Consider the following 11,472-nt stretch of genomic DNA (forward strand, 5'->3'; position numbering starts at 1 on the left):
TGTCAGTCAGTGACGGGGAACAGCCGGTAGTGTGTCAGTCAGTGATGGGGAACAGGCGGCAGTGTGATATTCGGTAGCCTCTCACCTGCCTCCTCCGTGCCTCTGTCCCCGGTTCCCCCCGGCATGTACCCTCCTCCGGGCCCCGGTCCCGCTCAGTGTCTCCCCGGTACAGGCCGCCTCACACTGGCTGCATTTCCCAGCACAGCGGACACAGCAGCGCCGGGGGCGGAGCCTTTCCCTTCGCACCAATCACAGCTCGTCACCGGCTAATCTGGGCGTGTCTTTCCATTACCTCCCAGCACCGCCGGGTCCTAGTGCCGTCCGGACAACTCCAAATCCGGCCTGGGAGACAACGAGGCCGCCAGCGACACCGAGATCATCACCGCCGACACTGATATCATTAGCACTGCGGGTAGTATCCAACTTACAGATATTTTTGGTGATTATAATAAGAAATATATTGTTTCTTTTATTTTGTTAATATTTTTATTACTATTTTATTATATTATTGCATGTTTGCATTACATTTTTTCATTATTATCATTGCTATTGGTTATTTATTTTCCTGCATTAATATTTTTATTTTTATTTTTACAGCTTTGATCGTCACCATTATTATCGGGACTTTTCCAGGTCCTCCATTAGCTGCTTAGACGGAGATCCAATCTGATTGGACAGTTTCCTTAAGGATCTGTTCACATTTGGCAGATATCTGATGTAAAATCTACTTCTGGCCAATCAAAATTAACCGATTGTCTCTCTCTGCATTGGTAAATATTAATTGTGTACATATGTGCTGTGTCATGGGTACAAATGATCGATTGCCTTTGACGAAGATAGGAAAAGACTATTAGAAGGGCAGAATATTGTGGCTATTGGGGTTTCTAATCGATCAATTGTCAGTCGAATTGGTCGGTTGAGCATTGGTAGAGGATCTGCTCATGTGTACCAGGACTCGGATCTACTCATGTGTACCAGGACTTGGATCTACTTATAGATACCAGGACTCGGATCCACTCATGTGTATCAGGCCTTGGATCTACTTATAGGTACCAGTACTTGGATCTACTCGTGTATCAGGCTTTGGATCTGCTCATAGGTACCAGTACTCAGGTCTGCTCATGTGTACCAGGACTCGGATCTACCTAAAGGTACCACGACTCAGATCTGCTAATGTGTACCAGGCCTCGGATCTGCTTATAGGTACCAGGCCTCGGATCTGCTCATGGGTACCAGTACTTGGATCTGCTCATGTGTACCAGGACTCGGATCTACTTATAGATACCAGGACTCGGATCCACTCATGTGTATCAGGCCTCGGATCTGCTCATAGGTACAAGTACTCAGGTCTGCTCATGTGTACCAGGACTCGGATCTACCTATAGGTACCAGGACCCAGATCTGCTAATGTGTACCAGGCCTCGGATCTGCTTATAGGTACCAGGCCTCGGATCCGCTCATGGGTACCAGTACTTGGATCTGCTCATGTGTACCAGGACTCAGATCTACTTATAGGTACCAGGACTCGGATCCACTCATGTGTACCAGGCCTCGGATCCGCTTATAGGTACCAGTACTCAGGTCTGCTCATGTGTACCAGGACTCGGATCTACCTATAGGTACCAGGCCTCGGATCTGCTTATAGGTACCAGGCCTCGGATCTGCTCATGGGTACCAGTACTTGGATCTGCTCATGTGTACCAGGACTCGGATCCTCGGATCTGCTTATAGGTACCAGGCCTCGGATCTGCTCATGGGTACCAGTACTTGGATCTGCTCATGTGTACCAGGACTCGGATCTACTTATAGGTACCAGGACTCGGATCTACTCATTTGTATCAGGCCTCAAATCTGCTCATAGGTACCAGTACTCGGATCTGCTCATGTGTACCAGGACTCTGACCTACCTATAAGTACCAGTACTCAGATCTGCTCATGTGTACCAGGACTTGGATCTGCTTATGTGTACCAGAACTCGGATCTGCTCATGTGTACCAGGACTCAGATCTGCTCATGTGTACCAGGACTCAGATCTGCTCATGCGTACCAGGACTCGGATCTGCAGTGAGCTATATAGAGCTATATATCAGGTCTGCCCAATCTAGCAATTTTTTTATTAATTGGGGAATATTGATCAAAATGTCACCAACCCTGGCTTGATTAAGCCAGATAAGCTGCAAAACTTTGCACCATCGATCGCCCTCTGCATACATTCGATTTATATCATGCGTGGCCTTTGCCAATCAGTAATTGGTCTTTTTTTTTTGTCAAAATCATTTAGGATAAGGCTGCAGTTTGATTTGATGATATTATGGAATTGATTGAGGGTAAAAACAATTGTACAAACAGTTGTAAAGTGTAGGGCCAGCATGTCATCACTGCATATGCAGCAGCCATTCTTTCCCTTTGGGGCAGTATTCATCTTCACTTTTGCCCTGAGCTGCCCCTCTCTCTATGCTGCCACAGCAATACCCCTGGGGCTAATGGGTGTGGGGGATCATATGACCTGGGGCCTAAATAGCAGAGGGAATGGGGAAAAGGTGTAGGTGGGTCGAGGTGGAGGGTAAGGCTTAGAAAAAAAAACTGTACAAAAACTCACTGTGCCATGAAAGTTTTACATGACAGGGTCACTTTAATGGTATTTTACTAATAGATCTTCATGTGTGTGGTCAGCATTAGTACAATCAGATTGTAACAAGCTATAAAAAATAAAGCCCACCCCTAAATCTTTTTAAAATTCATCTTCCGATCTCTCCGCATTGTGCTGCACTCTGGGATTCCTGCAGTGCGATGTTTAATGGCGCAGAAGAAGCAGTTAATAAGTCACAGACAGCTCGCCATATATTTTGCTGTTGGTTATCGGTCAGCGTAGTGGAATGGCGCACACCTGGCCCTTCCTGTGTACACATCCTGCGGCCGTCCACCTGTCACTGTGTACAGAAGATCCCCATGTCGGGGCTTATCTCCCAATTTATTGCTGCTTCCGTCAGCCAGAAGGGAATTCCATAATACGGGACAGGCTACAGCTGTCACTGCTTGTTCTGTGCGCCCTACGATCGTCACGCTGCAGCCTCGTGACGTACGAGGCCTTCACCGATATCAACTGGCGACATGCAGCATATGGAGGATGTAGAAGGGAAAGGGATGGAATCTGTGATCTTATATTACTGGACAGACCAGCTTGTGTTGGAGAGGATCAAGATATTTGCACTGAAAATGGATGAATGGTGAACGCGCCGCTGCAATTCCTAGCTAAAATAAAACCATGCATGCGCATCTTCTCAATGCAATGCGCAGTCTGGGGTTAGTGATCCCGGAACACAGCGGTCTGAACACGACCATATATGAAAGATGAAATCTGATTGGTGAGTTTAGTTACAGCTTATAGTAACATTTATTACTTATAACCCCGGGGCTTCATTTTGCTGACATTTTTCTGTAAAATTTGGAAAAATTAAAATTCAAAGGCAAAACACCAATGAAATAAAAGATACATTGTAAATTATAAAGAATAGGTGGTACTGGAATGTACAAAGGTGGGCGGAGACCTCCACAAGCTAAGCCAATCAGTTATGTTGTGTTGCTCATGTGCTGACATGGAACATTCGGATAGGAGGAAAGATCTCATTAGCCTTCTACTTCTCCTTTCGCTGTTCATTCACAGGCTGTGAGGGGGAGGGTTAACACCGGTCACATTTACACTAACAAAGCCCCAACAATCAAGATGCTTGAGAAAAAAACCATCACTGAGGTTCATCTGCATCTTAGTCATGGAATGATGATTGCGTCCTGCCCACTAAGTATATTTGTTCTGGTATGAGATGGAAAGATCACATTGAGGGGAATCTCCCGAGTCAATATTTGACTCATTCTCTACACTGGAAAAAGGACAAACTCGTGTCACATCAACCTAACCTGGGGTTGTTTAAACATTTCATTGTCCTAGTCTAGGTAAATGCACAGTATATGTGCAGGCTCTTTAGGTTTCCATTCTGCCTGATAGGAGGTAAGTACTATAGATTTCTACCTACAGTTCTTGGATAAATCCTTCCACTTGTATATTCCTTGATGATCGTAACACATCCTACAACCTCTCAATGATTTGTATAACGATACAGAAAAGGCAGAAGATAGATTGTAAGCTCTGTTGCCCAGGACTCTACTCCCTACCTCCCCATTGTTTGTACTTCTGATAGATGCAGATTTATCATCTCTTTTGTACAGCACCGTGGTCTATGTTGGCGCTTTTTAAGTAAATATTAATCATCGTATTTTTGGTGTCATATGCGCGGGAAAAGTTGTGTTGAAATTTCAATGCAACTCTTTCCTGCCACAAACTACAAGACAGAGTCACGCCCACACACAATATTTTTAGAATGTTAAACGAAACATATTATAATTTTAAGTTAACTCCAAAAATGTTCAGAGTACATATGTGGGAGTTTTTTTGTTTTTTTGCCATATATTTTATATTTAGTTCAGATATTTAAAAGATTTACACAGTCCTTATGGAGTAATTAGTCACATGACCTGACCTTTTTTTTTTACTTGGACAGGTGTGCAATGTAGCTTGGTCATATCCTGGGCTCTGATTGGATAAAAAATTAGCAGCTATACACTGATGAGCCCATCCTGCTTGCTCCTCCTGTCAGCACCAGCAGCAGATCTGATTGGCCACTCTTGCTATTCCCTCTACCAATCTGAATGCTGCTGTACAGAGGGAGGGTTCCGACCTGAGGCTGGCACAAGTATTGTATGTGGCAGCTTGGCAGTTACTTGGCACAGCAGCGCTGAACATCACCTCCCCCATTCAGCATTTATTGGGGGTGCTACGGGCGGACACTGCATGCAGCGTCTCCCCCAAGGCTGCAGTCCACCGCCAGTCTGATTCATTGGCATTTTTATACATTGTAAGATCTCTGTTTGGCTGTATAAAAAGTGTATATGATTAAAAGTACTCCTCGCAATTTTTTCATATTTCATCACAAGTTTTTGGCGAGCCGCCATGCTTCTTATGACGCCGATCTCTTGTATATTGGAAATCCTCATCTCCGCACAGCTGCACGTCTGCTGGAATGTGAGGATTTCACAATAAGTTTGCAGGAAAACCGCACCGCTCCCAGAAATTCACTTCCAGGCCGATCATTGGTGAAGGATTTCCCAGGAGTTTTATGGCAGCCAATAAGAACCGCACAGACGTCTCATTTCTGGAAGTGCTTTAAGAACAAAAAAAAAATCACATTCCGGAAATTTACACTTTTCATATTTACCGGCCTGATGATTTCAGATTTTATAACGTAAAGGAGCCAGTTTAACACTCTGCCTGGGTTCTCTTAAAGAGGACCGGTCACTTTGATCTTGTAGGACCCCCACCTACCCCGCACACAGCCACCCCATTTCACCAATGGAACACTGTTGGATAGCATTGGAGCTTACACATCTTCCTACGGTACCTTCTGCTTAAAGAGGAATTAAAATCAAAAATGCCTAAAGCAAAAATAAATCTACTTAAAAGGAAAAGGCTCCCTTTAAGTATGTCTGAGATGCTCGGGCATACGCAGAAGGAGCACCCAAGAGCCTCCCGGGAGGCGTGACGTAGGTATCCTGGGAGGCTTTGCGCTCCCATTTATTCTCCGTGCTGCACCCTTTGCACAAAGTCCTCATCGGGGAAGTGGACCCTGGATAGGTGATTTTGTCCCTAAAAGTTTCTATTAAAGAGTCCCCTGGAAAAAAACAAGGGTTTAAAGAGACAACGTACAGATTTGACAAAACCGCGACAAATATTACGCCTTGACCTGTGGCTGGCACAGGTATTGCATGTGGCTTTCAGCAGCTGACACCTTGGCAGTTACTTGGCACAGCAGCACTGGTTCTGGACAAAACCTCTCCACTCAGCCTTTATTGGGGTGCTACGGGCGGACACTGCATGCGGCATCTCCTCCAAGGCAGCGGTCCACTGGCATAAGGAAGCCATAACCACACCACAACCTCTCCGCCAGTCTGAACAAAGCAAAAATAAAATACAAAAATACAAAAAATGTATATGATAAAAAGTTCTCCCTACAACTTTGTGCTTGAAATGAAAGAATCACCTGTAAAAACCAGGATCCGCCGGTATAACACCAATAAGTCATCATTTGGACTCAACCCAATGCATTCAGTAATTCCTCTCACCAACCCTTGTGTCAACTATAGCCATGTACAGGGATCCTTTAGAAGAAGGAGAGTCATAACAATCCTTTAACCCAGAACACGTCTGCAGGTCAGGAGTCCTGTCTTACCGGTGGGTTAGTACAAAGGATCATCATGACAGCCTGGGAACTAGCATTTCCAGAAGGATGTTAGCAATGGAAGCCTGATGAGGATCACATTGAAATGTATGGAAGAAAAAAGTCTGCATTGCCCATTGGAACCCATATTGGGTTCTATGTGCAACCTGATTGGCCGTTGTGAGAAATACAGACCCTTCCTTTATCCAAACTTTTAATACCTTGTTGACCCTTTTGTTTCCATACCTTGCTAACCACGTTCTGCATCAAGTACAGAGAGCAAAGGCATTGACTTGGGCAAATATTTCCAGAAAGAGCTTAGCAATGGCAACCTATTTCTCGGAGGGCAGTCAGAGATGTTTTTTTGTAAACAGAGAGGTTGAATTTCCATGAATAGATAGCAGGTGAACATTTTTTTTCCATCATCAGTAGATTTAGAGTCATTTATTGCAAGAAGATTTACACATGAACCCAATATTCTAAACCAAGTTGGGACCACAAATTAAAAGAATGGCTCATTTATTAAAGCTCTCCAAGAATGTAGATGATAGACTATCATAGGAGAACCTGGGTTATCCAGCAAACTTGAAACAGGTTTGGTCCAGGATTGAAAATATTTGGCATTTCAAGTTTGCTGGATAACCCAGGATCACCCATGATAGCCTGATAGCCTTGGTAGCCTCCAGTCCAATATGTACTATGTAGGAAAATCCTGCTTTGAGGTCCCCAATGTTGTGTGCCCCAAATATAAGAATTAACCCTGCACACAATACATCCTCTGTATCTGTATTTTCCCCTCAGAGGCTCAGTGGTTAACTTCTGAGTTTGCTATTTTGGAAAGAGGAAACAGGTCGTGTTTTGTACAAGTGCCTTCAGAGAACCTTGACTGTGCAGCTACATGTAAAGATTACCGGGCAAAACAAAGAATATACTAACCACAGGAAGAGCAAAAAGAGGGGGTGAGGAGCTGGGCCGGGCCAAGCTATGAAATGGGTTGCAAGAGGCAAAAGCACGCCACATAAGCTTCATACGCACTATATAGCAAAGAAAGACTTTCGAATTTTGGTATTTTTGAGCTCACCAAAAAATTATTTCAAAGATATCCTACAACCAGCATGATCCCTGACACAAGGGGTGAGACCTATGTTCTTCATAAATCAAAGAAATACAAAAATTCTATTTTCTTTCTTGTCCATTAAGGGACAAAGGGAATCTTTCACCTTCAGAAAATCCAAAAGCAGTCCAGCTGAGGGTTGGCCAACACAGCAAAAAATAACTAACAGGCCCAATGTGATCAACAGACAACTGGAGACTTCTGCAGCTCACTTGAAGGACCTTAATCCAGAAGATATCATCAGACGAAGCTGCTACTTCCACCCGGTAGAACTTAACGTTTAAAGGGAAGGTCAGGTGTCTGAATCACAAATATCAAAAACAGATGTTTGACCCTGGAAAGCCTGAGAGGGTCTGACAGATCTAGTAGAATGTTCCTTGACAGGGAAAAGTCAAGTTCAATCCTTGAGACCATTAATTTGGATGATAAACCGTGAGAGCAACCTTGGAATGAGAAGCTTGTAGGGTTCACCCAGAAAGAGTCAGTTTTTCTGAAAGAAGCAATGCTTGAGGGATAGACAATAGAGAGAAATGTCTTCTTGGTGAACTGGAGCTGATTAGATGGTGGAGGAACAATGACCTGGTTGAGGTGAAAGGCAGGAACTATTTTTGGGCAAGTTTATTCTCTATGTAGAATCCAAAAAGGTTACTTACAGGAGAAGGATGTGCGTTTGAACACACCTTGTGATGGCAACAAGGAATACCACCTTGAGAATTAGTAGAGTAATGTCTTGAAAAGTGTTCCAACAGCAGTTTTTGAAGCACCCTGGGATCACAGGGAAAGGGACATGGGGAGATACATGGCAGACCTGTACAACGGTCCTAATCAAGGAGTAAGAGACCAATGGCCTAAAAAAATGGAAGAGATCTGGTCTTTGATAGCACTGGGGGCCAAATACTAGTACAGACCTATTTCAGAATAAATCTTGCTACGAAATTCATTTGAATTTCATTGAAATTGAAAGTCTTCTATGTCTGATGACAGACCTTGGGGAAGTTGCCTTTCTAACCTTGAGCAACATAGGAATTACTAATTTAGCAATGTTATATCTCTCACACTCTGAGCTTGAACAGTCATGTCAATAAATGTTGTGATATTGTGAAATAGAATAGTAAAATGTCCCCGAAGACAGAGGATCATGACGATCTCACACAAGCCCATGAATCTAGGTTGGTAGGTGTACCTTGTTTGTCCGGGTTAGGATGCAGCAATAGGGATCTCCTGAATGTCCTTCATCTTTTTCTGTGGAACAGACAAAGAAGAAGTTTCAGTGGAGCAAAGGCTCAGATCAGGGTCCACCAATCCCACCACCAGCATTGAAAGTCTGCCAATTGTCAATGGGATATGGACAAAGCTGGTGTGTGAAAATCAGCCAAGAACAGGATCTTATCTACCTCTCTTCCCATAGATGAGTTTGTTATTTTCTCCCTAATAGGTAATGTCAATGTGGTATTGTTGGATTTAATGTTGAAGAACAAAGAAAAGCGATAGGCTTCTACAAAGGCACCATAACTTTACAGTAATTATGTATAAAAACAGTATAATTTTATTATTCTTCGAATACAAGAGGTTTTAAAACAATGATAGGCTTATGTTACAAATTAACATGATAAGGGGGCTCTATTCACACTATTTAGATTAATAGACTTTACAGACTTGCGTATAGCTCTTGAGACAAAGAATGGGGTCTTATCCCGACGCGTTTCGCCCAATTAGGCTTCCTCAGGGGATATAGAGACCCTAGGGTATGATATAGTGTTAGATTCAAGTCAGTTCGATTATAATTGATGTAACAATCGCATAGCCGTTTGGATGCTTTTGGTCTTTGAAGTAAACTTAGTAGTGTGTTAGTTCCTTATTTTTGTTTTAGGGAATGTTAATGTGGGATAAATAAGTTGGTAAATTAGATGTGATTCAGTTTCAGTTAATTTGTGAACTGGTTCACTGTTCACCTAGCAATATCTCTTGATCGTATATCATAGCAGTTATCAGTGGGTGACTGGTAAGAGCCTGAAAAGCTGTCTTTGGAAACAGCATGTAGTAGGGGACTAAAACAAAAAAAAGTTCTAGTACGACAAAACCAAGGAGGGTTGACCTGCGGCAGCCGTCCAAACGGAGAGGACCTATCTCTTTTCTTTGTTCTTTTTAATGTAGTACAATTTTGGACACTAAAGACTTTGGCACCCAGACCAATTGATTGGGATATTACGCCTCTAATAAATGACTGATGCTCGGCTAGCTATAGACTTTTATTAGTTTAGATTTATTGTTTTAGATGTCTGCATTTGGTGCTACCAAATTCTCATGCAAAATCTGAGTGTTGGACAACTTCTGGGCTGGAGACCTCAAATCTAAGATTACAGAGACTGAAGTTCCCCTTAAGGGAGACAAACTTTGGCCTGGTTGTGTTTACAACTAGACCTACTGTAGATACTCAAAATGAATAGTGGGTTCCAACAGTCCATCAGAACTGATGTAATGTCTGGACAGTAAGGGTCAAATTGTCCAACAGAACCTGTACTGATTGTTCATTAACAGAAGGTCTTCTGAGTACATCATAATGGAAATGTCTTGTGAGTGAAGCAGGGCTGGTAAATAAGTTGTGAAAAAGAGGCCAAAGGGCAGGGCCACTATCTGGTAATGTTTGGGCCCTATAACAAAGCTTAGGAATATCAAATGCACTGGATAGATGGGGACATGTAGGTAGGCAATGGCAGACCTGGTGGATTCAATAAAGAATTACTGTGTTATAAACTTTCAAAGCCTTGACATGAATGTGTTGAAGGATCGTTCCTAATTTGAAAGTGATAGCAGAAGAGTGTAACTCTTCATGGGTAAAGACCCTTGAAGACCCTTGTTCCTTCTCTGCCAATGGGCCTGATTTATTAAAGCTCTCCAAGGCTGGAGAGGATACATTTTCATCAGCAAACATGGAATGGATTTCTTCAAAGTCATTTGCTAGCAAAAGTTTTCATTCCTGGTCCGTCCAGATCCATTCCAAGTTTGCTGGATCACCCAGCTTCACTGATGAAAATGTATCCGCTCCAGTCTTGGAGAGTTTTAATAAATCAGGTCTATTGGCTCAGAAACTGCTAAGACCATGGGCAAATCAAATGGAGAATCTGCAGGGGATGTAGTGGGAGCATGCTTGTGAATTCAGTACAAACAATGGGTGACTTGGGCTATAAAGTCTTTTATGGGTGCAGTAAAGACCTCAACGGAAATGGCAGAGGAACCTTTGACAGCCAATGGGGCAAATGAAGAATCTAGAAGCAGAGGGCAATGCTATTCTAGGCTGCAGATGTTGGCTGTATAATTGGGCTTGTTACAAAGTGTACTGTTAGTAGACTTATTATCAGAGCAGGGTCAGGAAATTTTCCTATGTGGAATCAGAAAATCACTGGATATCCAGTCCAGCATTGGTGGGTACGACCCTCCAAAAGCCAGGCTAAGGAATAGCCTCTCTAGATAGATGGGCAGCATGGTTGCTCAGTGGTTAGCACTCTGGCCTTTGCAGCGCTGGGTCCCAGGTTTGAATCTCAGCCAGGACACTATCTGCATGGAGTTTGCAGGTTCTCCCCGTATTTGTGTGGGTATGCTCTCAGTACTCCGGTTTCCTCCCACATTCCAAAAACATGCAGCTAAGTTCAATGTCTTCCCTGCAAAATTGACCTTAGTCTGTAATAATGACATATGACTATGGTAGGGACATTGTACAGCGCTGCCTAATAGGTTGGTGTTATATAAATGATGTATAATAACAATAGCCGCAGTAAAAGAGAGCAGCTCAAAAGAACATTTAGTCTTTTCAATAAAAAAAAAAGAAGTGGAAAAAATGTAGCTACATATAGTTATATGGATAGATATAAAATTCTAGAAGGAATAAGTTGTTTTCCACCAGAGAACAATCATTGAGTCATTTGCAATTATCTTGTATTTTCCTGAAGTGACTGTTATCTCTTTAGAGTTTCCTGCATTTCTCTGTCTCTCACTTCCCCTCCTATCACTCACTAGTGACCACTTTCACTTTCACAACCCAGAGGAACACTCCTACCCACTTTGGTTAACAAACAACAAGCACAATGCATA

At 43.0% G+C, this 11,472-nt stretch overlaps 1 protein-coding gene and 1 long non-coding RNA gene across 3 annotated transcripts in view; one reads left to right on the forward strand and one right to left on the reverse strand.

Moving 5' to 3' along the window:
- The window catches only part of PIK3CD (phosphatidylinositol-4,5-bisphosphate 3-kinase catalytic subunit delta), a 28,990-nt gene extending 28,751 nt beyond the window's left edge, over nucleotides 1–239 (reverse strand). The window contains exon 1 of one of the 2 annotated variants that reach the window (XM_072426986.1): nucleotides 86–239. The gene's annotated coding sequence lies outside the window, so the exon portion shown is untranslated. The remainder of the gene's footprint in view (nucleotides 1–85) is intronic. The other variant, XM_072426987.1, reaches the window with a different exon arrangement.
- Nucleotides 240–2,912: 2,673 nt separating this feature from the next.
- Nucleotides 2,913–4,967, forward strand: LOC140341130 (uncharacterized). The gene is made up of 2 exons (XR_011922818.1): nucleotides 2,913–3,365; nucleotides 4,557–4,967. It is a non-coding gene; the product is annotated as an uncharacterized lncRNA (long non-coding RNA).
- Nucleotides 4,968–11,472: the final 6,505 nt, after the last annotated feature.

This window comes from Pyxicephalus adspersus, chromosome 11, assembly GCF_032062135.1.
Source record: "Pyxicephalus adspersus chromosome 11, UCB_Pads_2.0, whole genome shotgun sequence".
NCBI lineage: Eukaryota > Metazoa > Chordata > Amphibia > Anura > Pyxicephalidae > Pyxicephalus > Pyxicephalus adspersus.